This window comes from Gopherus flavomarginatus, chromosome 3 (genome assembly GCF_025201925.1).
Source record: "Gopherus flavomarginatus isolate rGopFla2 chromosome 3, rGopFla2.mat.asm, whole genome shotgun sequence".
Classification (NCBI taxonomy): domain Eukaryota; kingdom Metazoa; phylum Chordata; order Testudines; family Testudinidae; genus Gopherus; species Gopherus flavomarginatus.
In genome coordinates, this window is record NC_066619.1 from 129,267,812 (window position 1) to 129,295,458 (window position 27,647).

Genomic DNA, 27,647 nt, shown 5'->3' on the forward strand with positions numbered 1-27,647 from the left:
CCACTGGAGGATGGCACTTTTATGTGGCAGGTGCTGTTTTTAGTGTGCAGTGCATGCAAGTAGGGGGAACAGCTACAAAAGCATGTGGTTTATGGAGACTTCTAGTGGGGAGAAAGCCATGAAACACTGCTTCCTATAGTCTGCTTTCTCTCTTGGCTCTTCTCCTGCATAAAGAGAGGAGAACATGAGGCCTCCAGAGCTTTTGGTGGTCTTACTGTCTGTCTTGTTTCATTCCATAGCAATGTAGAATGCATCTTAGGATATCTAACATTCTGAAAGAACAAAGTCTGCTGCTAGCTAGAAAACGTTCTTTCATCTCTTCAGATTAGAGGTGAGTGAATTTCACCTTCACATATTGATGTCAGATAACATTTTCAAACTTGGTCATATCTTCATTAACTTCTTAGTGATTATCTCTTGTCCGACAGCTCACCCTAGCTGATGGACTTATGTAACTGACAAAGGTTCTGATCCTACAAGTAAGTGCACTAGCATGGACTCTGAATAAGACTCTGAACAGGTGCAGAAGTCCCCACCCATGCACTTCCTTGCAGGAAGTAGCAAATTGTAAGTTTTACAACTGACTAGCAAAGGAAAAGAATTAGTCTTTGATCAATAGTCACATTTACTTGATTTTTCATGAGTATTTGCACTGTTAAAGCGTTAGCACAAGATCATTCATGGAAAGCAAATATGAAAAGATCAAAACACACTAGCACTTAAATTCGCTTTCCTGTTGCAGCTACAGAATATGAATACTCAACCACAGAACTATTGTTCACTGAACTGAATTGTACTTGTACTTCATATGCACCAACATAACAAGCCTGTGAGTGCTGACTTAAAAATTATACACCAAAGCTTCACTATATTTATGTGGCTCACAAATTCTTGGTGCTCTTCCTTTTCATTTTGGTCTGTTCTTAATTTGAACTTGAGTAATGGTGATAAGCATTAGGCCCAGATTTTTAAAGATATTTAGATGCTTAAAGGTGCAGGTAGGTTCCTAATGAGATTTTTCAGAAGCATCAATAGACTTTGGGTGCCTAGGTGCTTTAGAGAAACTGCACTGCTCATCTATCTGCATGCTTAGGCACCTAAATACCTTTAAAAAGTCTGGCCCTATGTTTCTAGTAATTCAAATAAAGCCAGAAGTAACATTAAAATGTCAAGTTGAGATTTTTTCAGCATAAATACATACTTCTTTGTTTGCATGGTACACCTCTACCCCGATATAACGCTGTCCTTGGGAGCCAAAAAATCTTACCGTGTTATAGGTGAAACCACATTATATCGAACTTGCTTTGATCCACCAGAGCGCGCAGCCCTGCCCGCCCGGAGCGCTGCTTTACCACGTTATATCCGAATTTGTGTTATATCGGGTTGCATTATATCGGGGTAGACGTGTACTGAGTTCAGATGCTTCTTGACTTCAAGTCTCTGGTGCAGATTGGGCTCACCCTCTGAATCTTAAGTCACTGCTTTACCGTCACAGAAAAAAATACTGTTGCTGTGCGTAGTTGTTAGCTTTGCTCCAAATATTAGGGGCATGTAAACTCTGGTTGCAATTAATTAATTTCCTTAAATCCCTGCCCTGTTTGCAGATGAAGACAGGAGGAAAATAATGTTATCTTATGAATATTAAGTCCTGCTTACCTCAACACCTGGTTATGATCACATCACAACCTGTTTATCTTCTCTTCAAATTCCACTTTTTCTTGCCTTAGAAGAGCTCTGAAAAGAGAGGAATTGTTTTTCACATTAAATGGAAGTTTGAAAATAAAATTTTCAACAAACTTAATTGGATCAGGTCTCTGCTGACACACAGTACAGATTTTTGGATCTAATCTGTCTTTCCATATGCTTAATGCACTGCTCTAATAAATTATATATTTATAAACAATCTAGTATAGTATTTTTCTTTAACGTTTTCTTCTAGTTCTGATCTAGTTACTGCTCACCTTTTTGTCCAGGTTATTTGTACGGTGATAATGCATAAAAGTTAATCTCCAGTAAGTAATGGGCATCCTAGACACTGTACAAAGTAAAATATAGTCCTTGTCCCAAAGCTTAGCTACCATTTGGTTCAATACCTTTTTCAGTGGTTGTGGCATGTTTCCCTGAAACTAAGTTTTCAGACCATTTGAACATAAGGCTATTTCCCCTCCTGGTGACTCATTATAACTTGGGGGAGCCTAAGGTATTGGGAGATGGTAGGGATATGTCTGTTGTTGTGGACTGGAGGGGGAGGAGAAGGTAAAAGCATAAATCCATTTCTGTATATTTGGTTACCAAACTTGTATCTAGGCAGGTACTTAAAAACTAGAACTTTAATTTCCATTGGGAAGGAAATTCTGTTTGTGCATCTCCTTCTTTATGGTGCCTACCTGATGCTCTTAGTACATGCCATACTTCTGGAGATCATGTTTGTATTATGTTTTTAAAGTATTTATTACAAGGAAAAACTAAATAATATATTACTTTTTGTCTAGATAAAATGTGTGATCAGATCAGCGATGCTGTCCTTGAAGCCCATATCAGAGTTGATCCAGACGCTAAGGTTGCTTGTGGTAAGTACTCTTTGCTGATTAAGAAAAAATTAAATTTAAAAGAGTAAAATAAATAATACTCTACATTTGCATAGCTTTGCATTCAAGGATTTGTTTATTAGATGGCCAAAAAGCCACAAGTCCATAATTAAGAAAGAAGACAACTTTGGCTAAAACCCCAAATGGGTTCAGTGTTAAGTGAAAGCAATAGTTACAAATGAAAAAAGGAATATATACCAAAGGGGGAAATAGCACTGGATATAAAATAGAAGTTCTGAAGTGTCTCAAGGAAGCTAAAAACACCAGAGAAAAATTCAAAGCTGGCAGGACTAAGGACAATAAAGAGTTGAAGTATATTGGGGGGGGGGGGAGATATGTTCAATAAATATTTCTGTTCTCTGTTTGTAAAGAACCATGATGATATACTTGTATCACATGAGGATGAAGTATTTTCCAGTCTATTAGTGAATGAGAATGACATTAGACAGCATCTGCTAGGGATAAATATTTTAAAATCAGCAGGCCCCGAGAACTTGCACCTACAAATCCTAAAAGAATTGGATGAGGAGATCCTTGGCTTGATGGTGTTAATTCTTAATAAATCTTAGAATAGCAAGGAAATTCTGGAAGAGTACTAATGTGCCAGTATTCAGAAAGGGCAAGCAGGATTTTCCAGGGCGTCCCAGGTTGATTACCCTGACATCAATCCTGGGGAAAATAATGGAATAGCTGATACAGGAATCAGTGAACAATTAAAGGATAGGAGTATAATTAATGCTAGTCAATGTGGTTTTATGGAAAATAAGTCTTGTCAAACAAACCCGGTTTTATTCTTTGAGATTACAGGTTGGTTGATAAAGGTAACTTTGTGTATGTAATAAATGTAGTGGGTTTTTTTTTATCAGACGTTTGCCATAGTGCTGCATGATATTCTGATTCAATGTTAGCATTATACAGTATCAATAGAGCATTTGTTATGTAGATTAAAAACTGACTAACTGACAGATCTCAAAGTAGTTGTCAAAGAGGAGTCTGTGAATGGGGGTGTTTCTTGTAGGTTCTGCATCTGTTCTAGACGTGAGGCTATTCAAACTTTGAATCAGTGATCTAGAAGTAAACATAAAATCACTGCCAATAAAATTTGTAGGTAAATGAAGATTAACCAAGTGGTAAATAAAGAGGAGGTCAGAGTGGTCGTACAGATTGATCTGGATCACTTGGTAAGCTGGACCTACTCAAACATAATTTGTTTTAATACAAACAAATGCCAGGATATATATCTAGGACGAAGGAATGCAGGCCATACCTATAGAAGAGGAACTGTATCTTGGACATCAGTGACTTTGAAAAGAATGCAGGGATCATAGTATATTGCGAAATTGGAGAGGGTGCAGAGAAGCCACAAAGCGAACTGAGGGCTGGAGAAAATGTCGAACAAACTTAAGGAACTCTATCTATTTTGCTCATCAGAAATAAGATTGAGATATGACTTGATTACAGTATATAAGTACCTTAATGGGGAGAAAATACCAGGTACTACAGGGCTCTTTATTCTGGAAAAGAGTGGCATAACAAGAACCAGTAGCTGAAAGCTGAAGCCAGACAAATTCAAATTTAGAAACAAGGCACAGTATTTTAACAGAGAGGGTAATTAACCATGAGAACAAACTACCAAGGGCGGTGGTGGATTCTCAATCTCTTGATGTCTTCAAATCAAGACTGGGTGCCTTTCTGGAAGATATACTTTAGTCAGGCACAAGTTACTGGGCTCACTATAGGCTAAATGGGTGAAATTTAATGGCCTGTGATGTATAGGAGGTCAGACTAGATGATCTAATGGTCTCTTCTGGCCTTAAACTCTATGAATCTGTGTAGGCTCTCAAAGCAATATATGTACACAAGTTAATCTTAACATCCTGTTACACAGCTATTAATTTCATTTTACAAATCTGTTAAAGCTAGCTATAGACTCATAGACTCTAGGACTGGAAGGGACCTCAAGAGGTCATCGAGTCCAGTCTCCTGCCCTCATGGCAGGACCAAATACTGTCTAGACCATCCCTGATAGACATTTATCTAACCTACTCTTAAATATCTCCAGAGATGGAGGTTCCACAACTTCCCTAGGCAATCTATTCCAGTGTTTAACTACCCTGACAGTTAGGAACTTTTTCCTAATGTCCAGCCTAAATCTCCCTTGCTGCAATTTAAGCCCATTGCTTCTTGTTCTATCATTGGAGGCTAAGGTGAACAAGTTTTCTCCCTCCTCCTGATGACACCCTTTTAGATACCTGAAAACTGCTATCATGTCCCCTCTCATCTTCTCTTTTCCAAACTAAACAAACCCAGTTCCTTCAGCCTTCCTTCATAGGTCATGTTCTCAAGGCCTTTAATCATTCTTGTTTCTCTTCTCTGGACCCTCTCCAATTTCTCCACATCTTTCTTGAAATGTGGTGCCCAGAACTGGACACAATACTCCAGCTGAGGCCTAACCAGCGCAGAGTAAAGCGGAAGAATGACTTCTCGTGTCTTGTTTACAACACACCTGTTAATGCATCCCAGAATCATGTTTGCTTTTTTTGCAACAGTATCACACTGTTGACTCATATTAAGCTTGTGGTCCACTATGACCCCTAGATCTCTTTCTGCCATACTTCTTCCTAGACAGTCTCTTCCCATTCTGTATGTGTGAAACTGATTGTTCCTTCCTAAGTGGAGCACTTTGCATTTGTCTTTATTGAACTTCATCCTGTTTACCTCAGACCATTTCTCCAATTTGTCCAGATCATTTTGAATTTTGACCCTGTCCTCCAAAGCAGTTGGAATCCCTCCCAGTTTGGTGTCGTCCGCAAACTTAATAAGCGTACTTTCTATGCCAACATCTAAATCGTTGATGAAGATATTGAACAGAGCCGGTCCCAAAACAGACCCCTGCGGAACCCCACTTGTTATACCTTTCCAGCAGGATTGGGAGCCATTAATAACTACTCTCTGAGTACGGTTATCCAGCCAGTTATGCACCCACCTTATAGTAGCCCCATCTAAATTGTATATAGGTGAAAAGTTACTAGGTGAAAATGTAGTTTTGAAGGCCTCAATTTCACTTTCCATGAAGTTTCATAAACCAATTCTTTTTGCAAATGGCCTCTGAAAATTGTCTTCCAGCACCACCTTAATCTGAGACAGACATCTGCTTCATCAAAGTACTGCTGACATGGTGGTAGCAGTACATCCAGACTGAAGATGCTGCCACAGGTTGAAGGAGGATAGATCAGGAGATGGAGTAGCTATTCTACTAATTTTTTCTGAGTTCAAGTGCAGCAAAATCTCACTTGAATCAAAATCATTTTAGGGCATCTCTTTAATCAGAAATTGGAGATGAGAATCACTAGAGTGTGCTGCTAATCTATAAACCTCTAGACAGCTAAGGCTTCCCAGAGAATCCAAGAGATACTATCTGAAACTGAAGTTCACAAGACTCTCCTTGAGAGTCTGAAACATCTGTGTAGACAGCACCTCTGATACAATTGTGCAAAACCTTTGACATTTTGGGATTCACCAAGGCCACTAAGGTATTTGGTCACCATCTACCTTGAGTCTGGGAGTCACCCGCTGCTAGTTCTCCAGTGGCAACAAAGGAGGTGACCCACACTCAAACGGGCAGTATGCAACCATCATGAGCCATTGACCAGCAGGAGAATTGTAAAGAAAAGATTTACAGTTCTGCAAGAGACAGTTGCACAAGCACCACACAACGGGGATTGCTCAACTCTATGACTTAGCTAGGACCATCAGGACATGTTTGGGCCACTATATTTCCTGGGACATGAATTGAGAGTATAAAATAAGGGACAGTGGCATCGTGAGACAATTACTCTCCTCCCCCACCTACACTGAAGGCGGCAATAATAATGGGAAGACAAAGACTTCAAACTGAGAAGGAAATTCAGTTTGTGTATTAAGATATGTAACTTGCTTGTGACATCCAGTGGGTTGGGAAAAGCTATTTGATTCAAATCCTACTTAGTCTAATAGAGTTTAGAATTTAGATTATTATTTTACTTTTCATTTCTTAGGTAACTGTCTTTGACCTTGATGCCTACCACTTATACTCACTTAAAATCTGTCTTTCTGTAGTTAATACACTTATTTTAATGTTTTATCTTTACCAGTGAGTTTGTCTAAATTCATGGGGAATTTGCTCAGGTTAGAAAGGCTGGTGCACTTGCATTATTCTTAGATGAAGTGGCAAACTAATTAATGAACCTGCATTGTTCAAGAGAAGGTCTTGAGCAGTGTAAAACAATACATTTCTGGGGTGCAAGACTGGGGGAATTTGCTGGTGTTTCTCTGTGTATGGTTCATGAGTGGCTTAGAGAGTATTCATGTAATTTAGCTGGGCGTTTCCCTGCATGTTTTTAACTAAGTGACCACAGCACATGAAGAGGTTTGCTGCTAGTCACGAACAAGGCATTGAAAGAGACAGCCCAGGCTGGAGAGTTAAGGAGTGTGATGAAGTGGGAATGTTCTTGATGTGTTATGTGAATGCTGAGTGGAGAGTATTGACCTGGGAAGGTTGCAGGGGAGTTGTGCTGGGATGGCCTGCCTTGGGGAAGGGAGCATACCTGGCCGGGAAATGGAGGGGAGCCCCGACAGGGCTTGGGCTTCCCGACAGGGCTGTGACCTCCCTGGGGGCCCTAGATGGACCTAACTAAAGGGGGTCCTGTTGTTTGTATCGGCAAGACCTGTTTTGGACTGTGTTCCTGTCATCCAAATAAACCTCTGTTTTACTGGCTGGCTAAGAGTCATGTCTGACTGCAAAGTGGGGGTGCAGGACCCTCTGGCTTCCCCAGGACCCCGCCTGGGTGGACTTGCTGTGGGAAGCGCACGGAGGGGCAGAGGATGCTAAATGCTCCAAGGTCAGACCCAGGAAGGTGAAGACGTGTGAGCTTCTTGCCCTGAAGACAGTCTGCTTCAAGGGAGAGGAGGCTCCTCAAAGTCCTGACTGGCTTTGTGGGGAGCAGTTCCAGAGCATCGCCTGGGGACTCTGTGACAAGGGGGCACAGCGGTCCCGCAGTTTCAGGTTGTACCCCAGGTATCCCATCACAGCTTCACCCTGGTTTTGCCCAAACTGATTACTCCTTGCAGACTGACCTTAGTATCTTTCCAGCTCTGAATTCATCCCAAAGTTGTCCTACTGTAGAGATCCTCATAGAGAAAGTGGTGTTTGCTGCCTTTACAGAGATATTAAACACTCCAGCTTGCTAGGTTGCTGGAAGCACACACTTTACTGAACTTACAGAGCACTGATGATTTATAATGAAAGCAAAGCAAGTGTATTAACCAAAGAACATGGATTAAGTGATACCAAATATGCAAGATAAAGGTAGAGCTGGTTACAAGCAAATAAAAGTGAAAATATGAATCTAAAAGTCTAAAAATCTAGCAAGATACACGGTCTTTATTCAATTCTCTCATCCACAGTCGCCTTTCCAGCTTTTGCTGGCCAGGACTCATCAGAGAGATCAAATCATGTGATTTCTTTGTCTCTTAAGGTAAAGAATAAAGATGGAATCTCCCTCTGTTCCTTATATCCCTGAAGGGATGTCTTAGTCTTACAAGTCAGAAAGGCCTTCTGGGAATTCAGTCTCCTACGTCTCTCTGGGGTGCAGGTAGAGTGACCAGATGTCCTGATTTTATAGGGACAGTCCTGATATTTGGGGCTTTTTCTTATATAGACTCCTATTACGCCCCAGCCCCATCTCGATTTTTCCCCACTTGCTATCTGGTCACCCTAGATGCAGGAGCCATGTTGATTCTCTGTCTCTCCGGTTCAGGATCAGAATAAATCCCGCTGGTTTAGCTTGATGGCTCTATGTATTGCTAACATGGAAATTAAGGTAAACCCACATTTCTTTGTCTAGGACAGACCTGTTTATCACCTGGGATAGGCTGTCTGGCTGTAAACACGTTCCAGTAACATCATAGTGAGGGAATTCATAATTAACACATGCATTTTGCTATATAAATAATTAGCATCTTACTAGCTTTCATATACCTCACAAGGCTTATTTTGTACACCTATTGCAGTAGTGCAAAGGGTGTGAGTACAGGGGTGCCTCGGACATTTATGATAGCAGGTTGTGACCCACCTTGGATTTAACACAGGTGGGTATCCAGCCCCACACCCAATAAGCAATAATGGTCTGTGGACAGAGGTATTGTTTGGGCTCAATGATGTTGGTTGGTTGGTTTTTTGTTTTGAGGGTGAGGAGCAGCTCCTGTCTTTCATCTGATTGTGTTTTAACTTTAGACAAAGGTGCCTGCGGCTCAGGACAGTCACTTTGTTGTACGTGCTGTAAATTGAGAGACTGTATTGTAGTAGCACCTGGGGGGGCTCACTTAAAATCTGACCTTGCTGGGCTTGCCGCTGTAGACACTAAGGTCCAGGTTTTTAAAGGTATTTAGGGGTTGCTGCAATCAGTGCTACAATGTCTAATTGATTTAGGAGCCTAAATACTCTTTTCAAAAGGGATTTAAGCACTTGGGAGCCTAATTCCCATAAGCTGTCAATGGCATTTTGGCTCCTAAGTGTCTAGGCATTGCAACATTCTGCACAACAGTGGCTAAATACCTAAGTAATAGTCTAAGACTATTCCTGCCCCCAAAGTTTACAGTCTAAACCAAGATAAGAGGCATCAAGTGGGTGCAACAGGCAATTGGAAGGGAAGAGTCACAGGTTCACAGGGTCACACTTTAAAGTGCTATGAATTGTCTCCTTGGTCTGCTGAACAGCCAGATGTCATGGCAACGGGCACCTGATGGAGTGTAGAGCCACTCTGATGATGCTCGCTCTTTACTGAGATCTCTCCCCATGTCCAGGGCCAGGAGGAGCTGTCTTGCTGGTTTGGCACCACCAGGGGATTCAGTTTCACCAAGGGAATCTTAGGTGGCCAGAACAGTATAAAGCAACTGGAGTAGGCAGGAGGATCCATCCCACACTGTTGCAAAGGACAAGAGTCTGCGATTGGTATCAAGACGACAAGTTTAAAAATTAGGCCAAGCTTAAGACTTATTTACTGAAACAATTCCGCAACGTGTTCCATCCAGTCAGCCTCAAACTGTACTACACTGTTGCTTCTAGGACCAAATACTCTTTCAAAAACCTATACACACAGCGAGAACTTTCATTTTACTGTAATGTTATTTCAGCTCTACAGTATGTGTGGCCAAAACAGGGATGATCTTGCTCTGTGGAGAGATCACTTCCAAAGCTGTAGTGGATTATCAGTAAATTGTGTGAGACCCCCTCAAGAGGATAGGCTATGATGACTCTTCAAAAGGTGAGTTATGTACTTTCTTCCTGGTTCATAGTCAGTTCTGTCAAATTCCTCTGTAAAGTCCTCAGTGAAATAACATCATGGATGACTCTGATCCTGCAAGAGGAAAAAAGATAATATAAATATGGATGTGTATTGGATGTGGCCTTGAGTTGACATGTCACTCAGAAATTGATTGTTAGAAGTGCTGAACCCCCACCATTCCCAATGAAGTAGTAGAATTGGAGCTTGCACAAATGACAGGATGGTTAGGCATGGAATATGGCTTGTCTGTAGGCAAATGGCTTATTATAAAAACAGGAGAATTGGTCTTGGTTTGAGTAAACTGTGAGACTTGAAGTTCATGCACAAGGGAATTCTTCAATATTCCTGCCAATGTACTACATGCATCTGACGAAGTGGGTATTCACCCACGAAAGCTCATGCTCCAAAACATCTGTTAGTCTATAAGGTGCCACAGGATTCTTTGCTGCTTTTACAGATCCAGACTAACACGGCTACCCCTCTGATACCTACAAATGTAGTTGCTACAATGGGTTTCTGCAGCAGTGAATCTCCAACGTGACTATTCTACGTCAGCATTTCCCTAAATTTGTCTCAGATATACTTTTGTCTAGTTTCATCAAGTGCCCTTTACAAGAGACAATGAATAAAAGCTCTGCTTCCTTTCACAACACTCTTCAAACTTTCCTACTTAAATGACTTTAGGCATTGGCATTTGTCCACCAATAACAGAATATGGACAATGTCTCTGGTTGTGACACCTTTGTGATAGAATCTGACACCTCATGAAAAGCATGAGCTTCTGCTAATTAGCCTTAACAACCAGAATAGCTTGGGGACTGTAATGTGCAAATATTTATACATGGCCTACCCACTGGAGGAGACAAAGCCAAGCTGCTGGCAAAAGGTTAATTCCTACACTTCGTGTTTGTAACCCAAATACCTCAAATCTCCAGCCAACCTTTTTTGTCCTATCTATGAAGTGATGCTTTTATAGCTGACTTATTTCTGAAAACAAACAAAAGAAGAATGTTGTGGTATCATTCGCTTCTACTTCTCTTCACCAGGATTAGGCTATAAGACTTGTGCAATGCTGGTAGCTCTAGAACAACAGTGTGAAGAAATCAAACATGCTGTCTCCCATGGCAAGAGTGACGATGATGTTGGAGCTGGGAACCAGGTAAAGTGTCTTTATTTTAAACATTTAGAGCCTAGTCCAATATACCGTATAGTCTTCTTTTTTTTTTTAAATGTATACATGGTAGATAATTAAAGCATGTGGGTTTGAACTAAATATTGTGTACATGATTAATAACAAGGCCAAGAAAACCTGGCCCGTATTAGTTTCAACAAGTGCTGCCTTCACAATGACTCTAAAGGCTAAAGCTACAATTAAACTTTTTGTTATGGCGGGTGTCATCAGGTGGCACTGTTAATCTTTCAAGTTCTTAGTGTGAGCAAATTTTGATTCTTAAAAGGACATGCTATGGTGTTTTGGGTTATGGAGGGTTGTGTGTACAGGTGGCTTTGGGAGCGGGTGTGGAGCTGTGCAAACAACAGGAGTTCACCCTTTTTCTTGGTCTCTGATTAGAGTGGGTTCTTGATGAGATGGAGTTATTTCTTGGGAACCAGGCAATGCTGTTGGTCTGAGATTCCTGGAAGAAGGGATTACACTGGTCGGCTGTTTGATTTCAAGACTGGTGTATGTGTTAAGAAGCAAGTGACACTACACTCAGACTCCATGTCACAGATGCCTGGTCCCAAGAACAGAAAATGGAAATAAATGCCTTGGAATTATGTTTTATTTTCTGTTGCCTCAATGCAAGGTTTGATGTTTGGTTATGCCACTGATGAAACTGAGGAATGCATGCCTCTAACAGTCTTACTTGCACACAAACTTAATGCAAAAATTAAAGCCCTGGAGAGGAGTGGAACATGGCCCTGGATTAGACTAGATGGGAAAACACAGGTTAGTAAATAATATGGATTATAAATCAGATTTAAAAAGGGCCGTGCCCCTTAACTTGCACAATTGATTTTAGACCCGATTCACGTTCTTCAAGAAATGAAGGAACAGCTGGTGTGGCAGTGGCATGAATTCTGTGTGCTTGACTGGATTAGATTAGACAGGCCAGAAGGTGGCATTTTCATATCCACTGCACAGATGGCCTGGTCCACACTGTCCTGCCAGTGCCTCAGTCATGACTCTTGGGACCAACATAAGGAGTGAGAGGAACACACTTGTCTCCCTGGACACTAACATGATCAGTTAGTACCAGCTAGGATGGTGTTTTTTGTGGTATGGACACGTTTTGTGAGGCAACTGGACTGGGACAACCCACTTACTTCTCTCAGGCCTCCAGATCTTTTAGTCAGTGCTGCCACAGGCTACATTTGAAGCAATGACCTAGAAGTCACAGGCTGCATATCTGGTTAGTCATCCCCTTAGCCTTCCAGTACTGTCATAAGTGGGTTTGCTAACTGGGTGGTTAGAGTTAACTGTCTTACTAGGGAGAAAATGTAGTATACATATGTTCTCACAAGACAGAGGAGAACTGAATGGGAGATGGAAATCGGAAGTGTGGGGAATTGTTGGAGGAGAGGGCGGATTATGTTTAACTTCACTGGTTCATTGGTGCTGAATTAAGTTGCATTGTACTATTGCACTTTGGGATATCACTGGGAATGTATTGTTGTCAAGGGTTAAGAAAATCATATGGATACATGACCTTTTTAGCACTTGAATCAATCCAAAAATTGATTTGGCAGGTTTCTTTCATGTTATGAGAAAGTGTTGGCATGTAGGCACTCATATATATGCAAACCGCAGGTAAGGGAAGGATGCAGGTAATAGATGACAAAGGAATTTTGGTAAGAGACTGATCTTTATTTCCTGAACAGTCACCTGACATAAGTCAGGGTTTCACTAATGTCTTGTTTAGGGCTGTCAGGTGATTAAAAAAAATAATTGTGATTAATTGCACAAATAATCGCACTGTTAAACAATAATAGGATACCATTCATTTAAATATTTTTGAGTCTTTTCTACATTTTCAAATATATTGATTTCAATTACAACACAGAATACAAAGTGTACAGTGCTCACTTTATGTTTATTTTTTATTACAAATATTTGTGCTGTAACAACAAAAGTAATAGTATTTTTTCAATTCACTTTATACAAGTACTGTAATGCAAGCTCTTTATCACGAAAGTTGAACTTACAAATGTAGAATTATGTACAAAAAAAACCTACATTCAAAAATAAAAGAAGTTGGCAGCATTATCTCTCATAAATGTAAACAAACTTGTTTGTCTTAGCGATTGACTGAATGAGAAGTAGGACTGAGTGGACTTGTAGGCTCTAAAGTTTCACATTGTTTTGCTTTTGAGTGCAGTTATGTAACAAAAAAAATCTACATTTGTAAATTGCACTTTCACGATAAAGAGATTGCATTATGGTACTTGTATGAGGTGAATTGAAAAAAAATTATTTCTTTGGTTATCATTTTTCCAGTGAAAATATTTGTAATAAAAATAATAATATAAAGTGAGCACTATACATTTCGTATTCTGTGTTGTAATTTAAATCAACATATTTGAAAATGTAGAAAAACATCCAAAAATAGTTAATAAATTTCAGTTGGTATTCTGTTGTTTAACAGTAGGGTTAAAACTGCGATGAATCACAATTAATTTTTTTAATTGCAATTAATTTTTTTGAGTTAATCGCATAAATTAACTGCGATTAATTGACAGCCCTAGCCTTATTCCACTGTCATAAGGCAGGAGTCAGTAGCCACGAACTCCAGCATCTATCCCTAAATTTGAATCGGGTCACACTCATCACTGCCATGTATCACCAATGATTAGAGTCTACAAACTGTAACTAGGAAGAAGCGGTGGAATGAAGGCAAAGCAGAGATGTAGGCCAAATTCCAAGAGGTGCTAAGCGTTTGCAACTTGGTTTGACTTCAGTGTGAAATGCCGGTGTACAGCACCTCTTGGCATTTCAGTGTTTAGAATTAACTTCTTCCAAAAAGGGTAATTTAACCATAGCTGGAGCTTCAGTATTTTAAATTCCTTTCCCTTCGCGCTTTAGCCTGCCCCATCTATGAATGACCTTAATGCTTGTTGGCTGGGATCTCAAGCTCTTCTTTTTCATTATAATTACTTTTTCTCTGTAGTCAACTAGAGATGAGTGTATGCTTCTGTAGTGGTCCTTCTTTATGTTAATTAGATAATGCTTTATTTTTGGCCTTTTTGAGGTCTGTATTTCAATCTCAGTGTCACCAGTAATCATCTAGCATCCAGTCCTTTTTCTGATCAGATTTCACCAAATTCTATTCCCTCTGCTATTAGAGGGAAATATGAAATTGTTTTAATTGTCCATTTGGGTTTGATGCCCCTCCTGGTCAGGGAATATTGGATTTGAATTTCCATGGCTGATTTTTAGGTCACAATGGAATACAAGGAAAAGGATGGAGCAGTGGAGCCCATCCATGTACACACATTTTGTGATCTCTGTACATCATGCACCCAATATGCCTGTACAACAAATGCGGAAAGAACTAATGGAAAAAGTTGTCAAAGAAGTGATTCCAGCAAAATATCTAGATGAGAACACAATCTATCATCTCCTTCCAAGTGAAGTGTTTATAGAAGGTGGTCCTAAAGTATGATACTTCGAAAGATTTTTAATATAAATAGACTGAGATTACATTCTGTAATGTCCTTTCTAAATGTTCTCCCTCAAAACAATTAAATGTACCAATTTAGTGAAACAATACAAGTCACAACTACATTTTTAAGGAAACTTGGTCACTTCTTCTTATACTCAATCATCAGGAGAGGAAGCTAGCATCCACACTGATCCTATAATTGTTTGGCCAATCAAGAATGGATATGTAGAGATTCTTGAATCTTTACCAATGACAAAATATACTTCAATCACTACAGAAAGTTGAACTTTATGTTAAACAAACTGACTCTTAAATTACTTGCTAAAATTCTTGACTCGAAGCACTTGAGTTGATTTCACAATATCTATAATGCTTAGCACTTACAGTAATTTGTATGGTTAATGCTATCCGGATGGCTATGCAATTTAAGATTGAGACACAATGTCTTAATCCTCACCGTACATCAGAACCTGGAATTAGTTCAGTGTTTCAGTTACCCACATGGAGCAAGATTTTGGTTGGCACTTACATGGGTGTGCAGTAGGGAGAAGAAAATAAAAAACCTCTTCCCTACCTTATACAAGTGGTGTAACAAATGGCCAAATTCAAGCGAGTATCGGATTGCCGTAGAGATACTCCCCACAGTGATAACAATTCCCCAGAGGGGTTGGGAAGTAAATAATGCCAATATTCCTTCCCGCTTTTCTCCAGGCATCTTGCTACATAGGTGGGAACTATGTGTACCTCTTAAACGGGGGGTTGAAGTTCATGCACCCCCGTGTGCACTGGATGGCATTGTGCCTGGGAGTCAGATGACCTTTGCTGGAGTGGTGCAGCTCCTCACTGGGGCAGTGCCTGCAAGGTGTACAGTCTAGTCAATTGTGTACAGATTTCACTAGATAACTAAAGGCAAATCCTGACTAGCCTTTTGCCTTATTCCGTGAAGTTGAATTTTACTGTAAACCACTCCTCTTTCCCCTTGAAAGGGCGAATAATCCCACCAAGCGTCACTAAACATGTTCCGTGGCCAGCAGTTCCAACATTATCATCCGTGCTGGATACAGGAAATGACAACGGGAATAGGTTTTACTATGTCTGTGTTTGTATCAATCTTTTATAGTTACTACAGTACAAACTGTGGCACATCCTACATAAAATTCCACCTTACCCACGTAGGCTACATCCAATAACGGCCTAGAAGGAGACACATAGCAACCCATTGATTAGGCTTATTTTGTTTCTGACATAAAGACAAGCAACTAATCCATAATGGTGTTGGAATTAATTTATACGCAGAGTCTGGGTTTGTCAAGTCAACGTGTAATTGTTTGCCCTACAGGGTGATGCTGGACTGACTGGCCGAAAGATCATTGTTGATACTTATGGAGGCTGGGGAGCCCATGGAGGAGGTGCTTTCTCTGGGAAAGATCCTTCCAAAGCTGATCGCTCAGCAGCATATGCAGCTCGCTGAGTTGCAAAATCCCTAGTGAAAGCTGGTCTCTGTAGAAGAGTATTGATCCAGGTAAGAAAGGCAAAATCAAGAGCAAGCATACCCTACTAAACACACTATAAGTAGTTCTCTTAGCAATCTCTATACTTTAGGCTGCCTAACACTTTGAATGATGAGACCATGTTTTCAGTTGCTTATACTTTTGCCAGAATTAAACCATTTGGGTTGAAGTTTTTCATTCTGGGTGTAGGTTTCAAACTGATTTTTTTTGGGTAAGTTTCAGCAAAAAATGTTCAGTTATTGCCAAGAATGAGGTTGAAGAAGAATGCTGTTTGGCCCATTTTAAATGCTTAGCTTTAATGAGAAACTCTGGCACCTCAATGATCTGGAGAAAAGGCTTGAAGTTTGGTGGGGGTCACCCTGGTGTCGATGTGCCTCCTGTGGTCCCTGTGAAAACCCAAATTTGGACAAGTTACAAGCCTCTGAAAAAGCACAGTTTGCACATCCTCAGTAGAGATATTAGAGGCTGGCAGCTACGTTTTATGAGGATTCCATCTGCACTGAGCATGCTCTATCCCAACATAGCTCCTACATGCTGTTTGGACTGTATATGTGCCATCCTCAGGACCAGAGCATGCTCCATTCCAGGGCCATGGTGGCTGAGCAGGATTTAGCTTGCAATGGCTTTTCTTGGCTGCTGGAGACCGCTGTGGTGGCAGGTATTGGAACTGAGCAACGAGACCTTCTTTCTATATTCTTAATGCCCCCTGTTGCCACCCAGAAAGCTTGGAGGAGGCAGCCTGATTACATTGCAAAAGGATAAGGAGGAGAGGAAGGCTGAAAGCAACAAAAGCTGTGGGATGGGGGTTGAAATAGTAGAAAACCAGGTCTGGAACAGGAGCTGAAGAAAAGGGGGACAGTCAACATGTTGAGGGGACAGGGACAAAGAGTCTGACCACTACAGAGAACATCCTACCCCCAGAACCTGTAACTGAACCCAGAGTTGCTGATTCTCTAGCAAATAACTGTGAACTCCACCTTGCCCCCACCTTCCAGTGGCTGGTCCACACAGGACTACTAGGCTGTGCTTCTCTACTCATTACCTCAAAAGGCAAAAGTCTTATTGTCTCAGCCCTGCTCATGACCCATATGAGAGTCAGTATGGTTCCACATGACAAAAATTTGTTTTTTCAGATTGCTTTTTATGGAAATACGAATTACATCCCCAAAATGACATGAAAAGAATGTTAAGGTTGCAAAGTCAAGCATTCCAAAATTAGGAAATGCCAGAATGAAGGCTGCCTGTGCATCCTTATTTGGTTTCCCTTGTCATATGCATGATTATGATATTGTGTGATCGTGTTTGCAGTATTGTTGTAGCTGTGTTAGCCCCAGGATATTAGAGGGACAAGGTGGGTGAAGTAATATTTTTTTACTGGACCAATTTCTGTGGTGAGAGAAGTTGGTGCAATAAAAGATATTACTTCATCCACCTTGTTTCTCTAATAGGTAATCATGTAATTTAACTATTTTCCACTGGACTCCCTAACTCGATCAGTACAAAGGATAGATGGTATTTAGGAAATTAATCAGGCTGCGTAATCAATAAGGCTTTTGTCCTTAGGATTGTGGGCTCATTTGCTTCAGAAGTTGGAAGATATGTAGTGAATGAGGTAAAGAATTACCGGCAGAGGAAAGATGGTCTTAGGCAAAAACAATCAAATGGTGTCCCGAAGAACTGGATTCTGTCCCTGCCCCTCTAAAGAATTCCTGTGGTGCTGGGCAACTCACTTCAACCAAACCATTCACAGGTGGCCACTGATTATCTTCCATACTTCTTGATTGCCCCACTTAAGAATCTACTACTGCAAGGGAGGTCAATGGGAGCTCTGCTCTGAAAAATTAGCCCTTAATCATCTGTAGCTGGGTTCCCAACATTAGTAAACATTGAAAAGGTTGGCCTTAATCCATCTCAGTTTCTCCTCTGTAAACACCATTTTATCTCGTGGGGTGTTGTGAAGATGAAATGTATTTTTGTTGGTGAAGCACTCAGATACTTCAGCGAGTAACTGATGATTGTGTAACTAGTGCAGGCTTTGGAGGGTGGGCAATAAATAAGGGTAAGATTATGACATGGAAGTCACGGATTACGTGACTTTTGGAGACCTCTGTAACATTTTCCAGCCTCAACGTGGTCAGCTGATCTGGGCCCTGGAGCTCTGAGCTACCAAAGGTGGCGGGGGGACCCTGGTGCTTTCTGCTGCTGCAGGTGGTGGAGGAGGCCCCTTGCAGCTTCCAGTCACCACCGACAATGGGTGTTAGACCCCACCTTCTGCAGTGAGTCTAAGCTCTCATCCCTCCCTGCTTGGGCTTCGGTTCTCCTTCCCCCCTCCCCCTCTCCTCAATTTTGTCATGGTTATTTTTAGGAAAAGTCAGAGACAGGTCATGGGCTTCTATGATTTTTTGTTTATTGCCCGTGACCTGTCCCTGACTTTTACTAAAAATAACCATGACAAAATCTTAACCTGAGCAATAAATAGTGTGGAGGGAGGGGGAGGTGGGCGTACATAGAAAGATGAGGACAAAAGATTATTCACGAAGTGAGCGCCATCCATCCTGTGCACTTGATTGGGCAGGGGTGCGGGAGAAAAAATTGTACGTGATCATGGAATTAAAGAGTATCGTAATGCATGTGCCCGGGGGGCCGAATTAAGGTTGCTTGGGCATTTCCTAGCCTGTACATGCTTAACTTTGCAATCATCACTTCAGACGTGTTTTTTTTATACAATAGAACTCTATTGCAGTAGTAACACTGCATTGTTATACGGAGGAGACAAAACCATGAGTTGAATGAGTGTGGAGAAAAATATATGCACTCAGAGGCAAGAGCTCGGTCTCACTCCCTGCACCTTGTCTGCCTTGCCTTGTTTCTGTACAGTTACATTAATTTCTGTTTTCCTTCTTTATGCATGAATCCTTGGGGCCTGTAGTTTTTGGGTGGGGCTCTGTTGAGTTGCCTGACCCTCATACAGATATTACCACATAAGGCCATGACTGGTCCCAAAACTAATACAAAACAAAACATGATGATTGTCTAGGCAGCATGCAATACCAGCAAGTATGCATAATTGTTCTGGGTGACTGCTGTGTATCAGCTTTCATTCAGCACACTACAGCCTTATATACATTAGAGGGCAGAGCTGTTCCACAGTTAAACACTTGGGCTGAGGTTTCATAGCACCCTTGGTTCCTGCAATGACCTGATAATGAGGCCAATGCTACGTGCGTTTGAAAAGGCCACCCCTCATGAGGCAGGTGTCAGGAAAGGAGGAGAGGCAAGAGGGGATTAGTACATTAGAAACTAGGGCAACAGCAGATATTAACAGTAGAGGTAAGGGATAGCGATGGGGAGAGAGGATGGAGAAGAACACAGATGTACAACTGGCAGCTAAGGTCTTGTGAAGTAGTGGGTAGTCGGTGCAGTCAGTCAGAGGAAAGAAATTATCAATAGACACTGAAATGAGTGTTATCACTGTCATGGAGCTGCTGAGTGTTGTCGTAAGAGTCTCTGCCTGCTGAACTGACTCTGCTCTGGAAATTATTTCCATGCTAACCAACTTTTGTGGAAAATCAGTGCAATGTATAGAGACAAAGTACACTTAACTATTGTTCTGTCTGTGACATCTATCCCATAACTCCAGACACAGTAGCTGCAGCAGGTGCATTGCAGACACATAGCATGACAGAAGGCTCATGCTAGACAGAAATTCCATGTACAGGAATACATAAAGGTGCAATTATATAGGTGTACAGAGATCTAATAGTTTTGTAGGTTGCAATCAAACAGTGTTGTCCTGGGAAAGTAAAGCACCAAAAGTGAGAAACTGCCAAACTCAAGGTTGCCCCTTTTGCCTTGCTTTTTTACTTATGAAATATCAGGATTTTCAAATCAGTGTTTCCTGTTTTATTGGTGGTTTTCCTCTTGGGACCCAGAGAGTTGAGTTTTGAGCTCTCTTGGCCCTTGATTGAACAGAGGAAGGAGGTGTTGACTCTTCAGCAGAAGGGCTATCCTTGGAAGTGTTTGAGTTCAGTTAGCCAGTCAGAAGTAGAAAGCACTTCCCCTCTTAATTTTTCTGGTTTCACCTGCATAGCATTTCTGTCAAATATTTGCCCAGTCAAGCATAGTCTTCCAATCAAACAGGATAGTTGAGTTAAATTTCTAATGTAAACAAACAGAAACAACAAATCTTCCCAGCTTCACTTATACATCATAAGGAAGCAAAAAGGCGACCCATTTCCCCCATATTAAACCCCCTTCCAAGTCCTAGTTCCTGAGTACGGCGTATTTTCAGGGTAAGATGGTAGTTCCTATGGACCGCAACAACACTGGCCCAATACTAGCTGTTTTGACTGGGGGAAGGTTCCAGACCACAATACAGCAGGAGCATGCCGTAATGGAATTACTAAAAACAGGTCCTAAAGGAAATACTTATCTGTACTGCAGGGAATCTTAAAACTAGATAGGTCTCTATTTTTGTAAAGCAGAAGAGTGCTGAATTGAACTGCAATTTCTCACTTGATTTGATGTGTGTATCCTACAGCTGTCTTATGCTATTGGTCTGAGCCATCCTCTAGCCATTTCCGTGTTCCACTATGGCACTTCAGATAGATCAGAAGAAGAGCTGCTTGAAATTGTACAGAAAAACTTAGATCTACGCCTTGGAGTCATTATAAGGTTTGTCTCCCATTGGAGAACTTACACACATTGAGGGTTCACTCTAGTACAATAGACAGTTGAACAATTTAAATTCAAGTGTTTGGCTCATGTACTCCTGATTCTGAAACAATTTATAATCATTAAAATACCCATTAGCGCCATCTTTGTGTCCTCCCCTCTACACAAACAGCTCCACTCGAAGGCCTAAAACCAGTCCTCAAGTGAGGTCCTCCCTGTAGAATGGTTTAAAACATCCTGCCCATAAAACTTGGCTATACTGCATATTTTTACCAAGCTTGTAAGAAGGTGATAATGCTGTTCAGTTCTGGTACAATTTGTGGCCACACATCTTAGCTTACATATGATTATAACTAGGGATCTACTTAAATCGTGGGGAAATGAAACATTTTTCATGGGTTGGTCACATCTTAACTAGCAGATTTTGCAGATGTGTTCATACTATGCAGCCCTTATTTCTGCACTGTTGCTGGCAGCAGTGCTGCCTTCAGAGCTGGGTGCCTGGCCAGCAGCCACCGCTCCCTGGCCGCTCAGTTCAGAAGGCAGCATAGAAGTAAGGGTGGCAATACCACGATCCCCCTACAGTAGGCTTGTCACCACCTTCTGGGTCAGGACCCCCAGTTTGAGAAATACTGTGTACTTTTGTATACTTTTATGCCTATAGTATAGGGTAAAAGTACACAAAAGACTAGCTTTCACAAGGGAGACCAGATTTCATGGTCCTTGACATGTTTTTCACAGCTACAAATTTGGTAGGGCCCTAATTATAACCATGGCAGTGCACTGCACTTCACTGTGGCTCATGACCAGGGTAATGTAGTATGCATGTCAAAGTGTAATTAAACGTCAGTACAGTTCCTCTATGTCATAGACAGGGTTGCCTAACAGCATCTGCCACTGGGTTACCTAGTGTTCCTACCTCCCTAGTTCATCTGAAGACTCCCACTTCTACAGAGGACTGCTCTATAATGAGGCCTCCTTGCACTCTCTCCTTTGTGGCAGCTGTTCCACAGGGTGTTGCTACCTATGGTCCAGCTTCTGATATACTTACTTCACAAATAATCCCACTGAATCAGTGAGATTGTCTGTGGAATAAATAACCCTTACTCAAGTTGAATACATCTGAATCTGGCCCTTTTCAGAAAGTGGCAGTCCAGTACTTGCTGTTGCTAGCCATCATGTCAACATCTACTTCTGGAGAGGTGGATTTTTGGGCCAGCTACTGCAAATATTTTCTCCATTTCAGGAAAGTGTTTGGTTTGATAATGAGGTGAAAACCCAACTAGTGATCTAGAACAAAGAGCCAACCTTAAAAATAGTGCTGCAATCTTATAAAGCCCATCTGAAGTTGACTAAACTTGGTTTAAAAGGCAGCCAGCTAGTCCCATGTTTTAGGAGTCTATTTAAATTGCAGAGAAAACACACATTTTTCGTGGGTTGGTCACGACATAAATAGCAAATTTCACGGATGACACGGCTATATATGCCGTGACCAACCCACAAAAAATGTGTACTTTCTCTGCAGTGTTTCTCAAAGTGGGGGCCCTGACCCAAAAGGGAGTTGCAACCCTATTGTAGGGGGGTTGTGATCTTACCACTCTTACATCTGCGCTGCTGCTCTCCACAGTGCTGCCTTTAGAGCTGGGTGGCAGCTGCTAGCCAGGCTCCCAGCTCTGAAGGCAGTGTTGTCGCCAGCAGCAACACAGAAGTAAGGATGGTATGGTACGCCATCGCCACCCTTACTTCAGTGTTGCTCCTGCAGCTCTCGATGGCGCTGCCTTCAGAGCTAGGCACCCCACCAGCAGCTGCTGCTCTCTGCTCTGCCTTCAGGTCTGGGTGGCCGACATAGCTACTACTGCTCATGGGGGCTGGAATAATTAAGTCAACGGAAGAGTTCTTCACTGATGCTGCTGTGCAGCTGTAAGCTCTGTAGTTTAGCCATCACTTAAGTTATTTATGTACCTGTAGTGGCTACCCTGCTCCTAAAATAGAAGGGGTTGAAAGCAGCCCTGGAGAGGGCTGTGGCTGGGGTTGGCCAATTGGGGAAGCGGCTGCAACTGGGCCATGCCCCAATCAGACCACAGCTGGCCTGTATAAAAAGGCTGTGAGCCAGAGGCCCAAGAGAAGTTTCTCTCCAGGTAGGGAGAGAGCAGGGCCTGGCTGCCTGCAGAAAAGGTACTGGGAGTGAAGCAGGGCATGGGAAAGGCCAGAGGAGCAGGGGAGCTCCAGGTTGGCAACTCCTCAGGCTGCAGGGCCTTGTCCAAGGCCCATATTGGTACTGGGAGGTAGAGGAAGGCAGCAGGTCCAACCCCCTTGCCTATGATAAGTGGCTTTTACACTGCAGTCTGCCCCAGTGAGTGGGAACTTGATGATGACTGGCAGTAGCCCAGACTGAGGCAAGGTGGGGATAGAGGGTTGGGGGTTCCCCTGAGAGGGGAGGCCCATAGAGACTGGGGGGAGGGTATTGTGAGGGGCAGAACCCCAGTGAAAAGGGGCACCAGGGTCCAGGAGGGACATGGGGCCAGCAGCAAGCAGGACACTGGCCTGCAGAGGGCACTCTAGAGGCTGGAAGAGCTGATTCCCTGGATGACCAGCAGGAGGTGCTGCGGCGGTGAGTCTTGCACTGTCACAGTACCTTAAATAATCAGACAAAAAATTTTCTTTCCAAATTTATAATGTCAAAATATGGAGAAACTTTCTGCCAGTATCTTTAAATATTTACTACTCTTCAATCAGCTGTTAACTCTTGCATACACAGAGGGAGCAGATCTGTTGAGTAAGATCATCACTTCCATAGTACACTTCAGAGGACAGCATTTTATAGCTTTTCTGAAGATAAAGGTGTCAGTCTAGGCCTGAGTGTCTATTATATACTGTACTCTGGAAAGTAATATCCTTCCTGTGGTAGTGACCAGTATTCAGACTGGACTCAATCTAAATTCTTATTTGCTGTTTTCTCTCTTGCTGTTTGTAAACTGATGTCTTCAGTGATTTCTTATTGTATTCTTATTATTTTATTATAACACCCAAGCCCTCTTGACTTCTGTTATTTTTGTTGGTTTAATAACATCCAATGCAGCATAGTTTAATACATATGGCTAGATTAATCCCTTCCTCACAATCCATTTTCACTCTTTTGAGCACTACAGGTGATCTGTTCCAGTCAAGAAGGAGCAAAAGTTTTGGAGTCTTTGTGGCAGAGTGTAAATAGCTTAAGGCTTATTCATCACTCTTTGTGCTCTGCAAGTGTCCCCACATGGGCCAAACTAAGCAGATAATTGGTTGATTAAACTGGATGATTAAACAACGAACAAGGTGGGGACAGAAGGGTCAAAATGCTCCTGCGGGAGAAAGAGCTGAGATCTCTCCCTGTTTCTCACCCTGTGTCTGAGGAGAAAGTAGAAGCCTTATGCTGTGGGACACAAGCATTTGTATAGCACGTTGTAAATAACGCACATGGTGTTTGAACCTATGCAGGAGTGTGTGAGGTCTGATTGCAACGAAGAATCTATGCTGAGGGAACCCCACCCTGTGACAGTCTTGCTGCTTTATTGTTCATTAACTTGGCCTTTAAGTATTAGCATCTTCTAAATTAGGGCCTGATGCAAAGCTTATTGGAGTCAATAGGAATTTTTTCCATTGATTGCTGTAGGCTTTGGATCAGGCCCTTACATCTTGTTTAAAAGTAGTCTTCTCCAAATGTTAAGTACTGCAAGTTGTGGTTTTTTTTCCTCCTGCTGAGAATGGCTCATCTTAATTAGCCTGTTAGAGCTGGTGTGGCAACTTCCACCGTTTCATGTTCTCTGTGTATATATCTCTATATATTCCATTCTATGCATCTGATGAAGTGGGCTGTAGCCCATGAAAGCTTATGCTCAAATAAATCTGTTAGTCTCTAAGGTGCCACAAGTACTCCTGGTTTCTTTTGGTACGATATGTGGTCCTGATATTGGCTCCTGCATGCTCTGGACCACAAAGCCTCTTTCCAGCTTGAAGATCTATTGCTATCTTGTTGGCACTTGTTCCACTTTACCTTAGTTATTCAAGGCTTGGGCAATAGCCAGGACAATAATCCTGACAATATTAATGATCTGGATGATGGGATTAATTTCACCCTCAGCAAGTTCGCAGATGACACTAAGCTAGGGAGTGCGGTAGATACACTGGAGGGTAGGGATAGAGTCCAGAGTGACCTAAACAAATCGGAGGATTGAGCCAAAAGAAATCTGATGAGGTTCAACAAGGACAAGTGCAGAGTACTGCACTTAGGAAGGAAGAATCCCATGCACTGCTACAGGCTGGGGACTGACTGGCTAAGCAGCAGGTCTGCAGAAAAGGACCTGGGGATTACAGTGGATGAGAAGCTGGATATGAGTCAGCAGTGTGCCCTTGTTGCCAAGAAGGCCAATGCCATATTGGGCTGTATTGGTAGGAGCATTGCCAGCGGATCAAGGGAACTGATTTATTCCCCTCTACTCAGCACTGGTGAGGCCACACCTGGAGTATTGCTTTTAGTTTTGGTTCTCCCACTACAGAAGGGATGTGGACAAATTGGAGAGAGTCCAGAGGTGGCAAAGAAAATGATTAGGGGGCTGGGGCACATGACTTACGAGGAAAGGCTGAGGGAACTGAAGTTATTTAGTCTACAGAAGAGAAGAGTGAAGGGAGATTTGATAGCAGCCTTCATCTACCTGAAAAGGTTCAAAAGAGGATGGATCTAGACTGTTCTCAATGGTGGCAGATGACCGAACAAGGCGCAATGGTCACAAGTTGCAGTGGGGAAGGTCTAGGTTGAATATTAGGAAACGCTGTTTCACTAGGAGGGTGGTGAAGCACTGGAATGGGTTACCTAGGGAGGTGGTGGAATCTCCATCCTTAGAGGTTTTTAAGACCCAGCCTGACAAAGCCCTGTTGGGATGATTTAGTAGGTGTTGGCCCTGCATTGAGCAGGGGATTGGACTAGATGACCTCCTGAGGTCTCTTCCAACCCTAATATTCTTTGAATAAAGTGCTCAAGAGGAAACTAGCTTAAGAACAGTAGAGTAAGCAATTACCTATATTCAGCATAAACCCTCCAAATAAAGATTAACAAGTACAGTGAGCCTGGATTCAGTGAAGCTTTCATTACAGTGAAATGCAGTAAGGGCCCGTATTGATTCAGACATTGGCTGATACTGGGACACAAGTCCAGTGTAGAGAAATACGCTCCTCTGACCGAAACCTGGAGAGCTAAGGTTACCAGATCCAGACACATGCACTGATCGTTGGAGCCTTAAGTGCATGGGACCCCAGTAAGAGCGAGTGCTGAGAGAATGAGGAATTGGTCAACACTACACTTGGCTAATGCAGCAACTCATGGTGTCAGACGCCATCAGGTTGTCGAGGGACATCTACATAGAACACATCACTGGACATCGGCAGTACCAGAAGGGATGAACTGGAGTGCCAATGAGAAGCAGAGTCAGGAAATTAACAAATACTTTGCTCATGAATTGTATATTCTAAATGGACAATGAACCTAATTCTCAATTACTGAGGGACAATCTCCACTCATTGGTCTAACTTGCTTTCCACAACCAAATCTCTGTGCAACTTTTCATGAGTGATGAACCCGTGTATTGAGATTCTAATATCTAAACTGTATTGTTTAAATCTATTCATCTACATTTGGGTTATTGTTGATTATGTACTCTATGTATCATATAACTTAAAAACTAATTTTGTATTTGTGGATAATCTAAGCGCTATACCCAGATGTACAAACTCACTTTTCTCAACCTTCTTATTATATAATTTTTTTAACATTAGCTTTAATAAATTTTTTACATCTGGGATTGACCATTACAGTAGCTGTAAACCTCAAGTATAGACACAGTAAACCCTTTTTACACTAGACTTGCATTGGTGCAATTTACCCTGGTTGCAAGCAAGGTTAAGCTCCACCCGTGCACAAAGCTGCTTTGCCTGTCACTAGCATCTTGCACCAGGGCAGCTATGCTGGCATCTATCTACTGATGGGTGTTATCAGGTCAAAACCCTCGTGTAGCCAAAAACTAGCTGGCTTGGAAAACATTCATCGGCAGAACCCATGATCATTGTGAAAATTGGCATTTAGTGTTTAGACTTACTAGTGTGGAAGTACTGTCCTTCAAAGGACCTTTCCTGGATGTTTCCTACATGAGGATATGATCTGTCTTTGACTGTGTTATGGCTACATTTGAATACACCCTATGTTAAATTTAAAATGAATAAAGCATCCTTCCACAGACTTGCACAGGCATAGGAGAAAAACATTTCAAGTCCATAGGCACATTTTGTGAACATTGTGGCTGAGCTAGGTGATCCAAGTCATAACCACATGGTAGATGATACATAAATACCTGATGTCAACTAAGAATGTATGTTTCTGCTACTAGCTGCATACTGATATTGCCTCTGATGTTAGACTTTCAGGAATTACACTGTTGGTTTTCAAGTGCTAATACTGGACCCTGAATCCATTCTGTGGCTGCTGTTCCCTTTATAAATCTGGATGATTTCATGGAGGAGAGATTATAGTTTGCACTGGCAGTACAAAATTCCACTTGTTTGTATGACAGAGGCATCAGAATATCTTGATGCATTAATATACTTGTATCTTGTGCTGTGGTAGACTTAAAAAAATACTTCTGTTTCTTTTTATGCAGGGAACTGGATTTGAAGAGACCAATATATCAACAGACTGCATGTTATGTGCACTTTGGAAGAGAAGAATTTACATGGGAAATACCAAAGAAGCTTGTGTATTAAGCTTTTCCAAACCTCTCTCTTATAATAGAGAATCTTTTTAATAAGCAGGTATGACCTCTAAACTGTCAAAGGGGAAAAGGATCTTTTTTAAATCTAATA

At 41.8% G+C, this 27,647-nt stretch overlaps 1 long non-coding RNA gene across 1 annotated transcript; it reads left to right on the forward strand.

Moving 5' to 3' along the window:
• The first annotated feature begins 244 nt into the window (after nt 1-244).
• On the forward strand, nt 245-27,647 carry LOC127046831 (uncharacterized). The gene is made up of 9 exons (XR_007773210.1): nt 245-331; nt 2,493-2,570; nt 9,762-9,892; nt 10,960-11,072; nt 14,349-14,568; nt 15,286-15,436; nt 15,914-16,096; nt 20,626-20,759; nt 27,446-27,647. It is a non-coding gene; the product is annotated as an uncharacterized LOC127046831 (long non-coding RNA).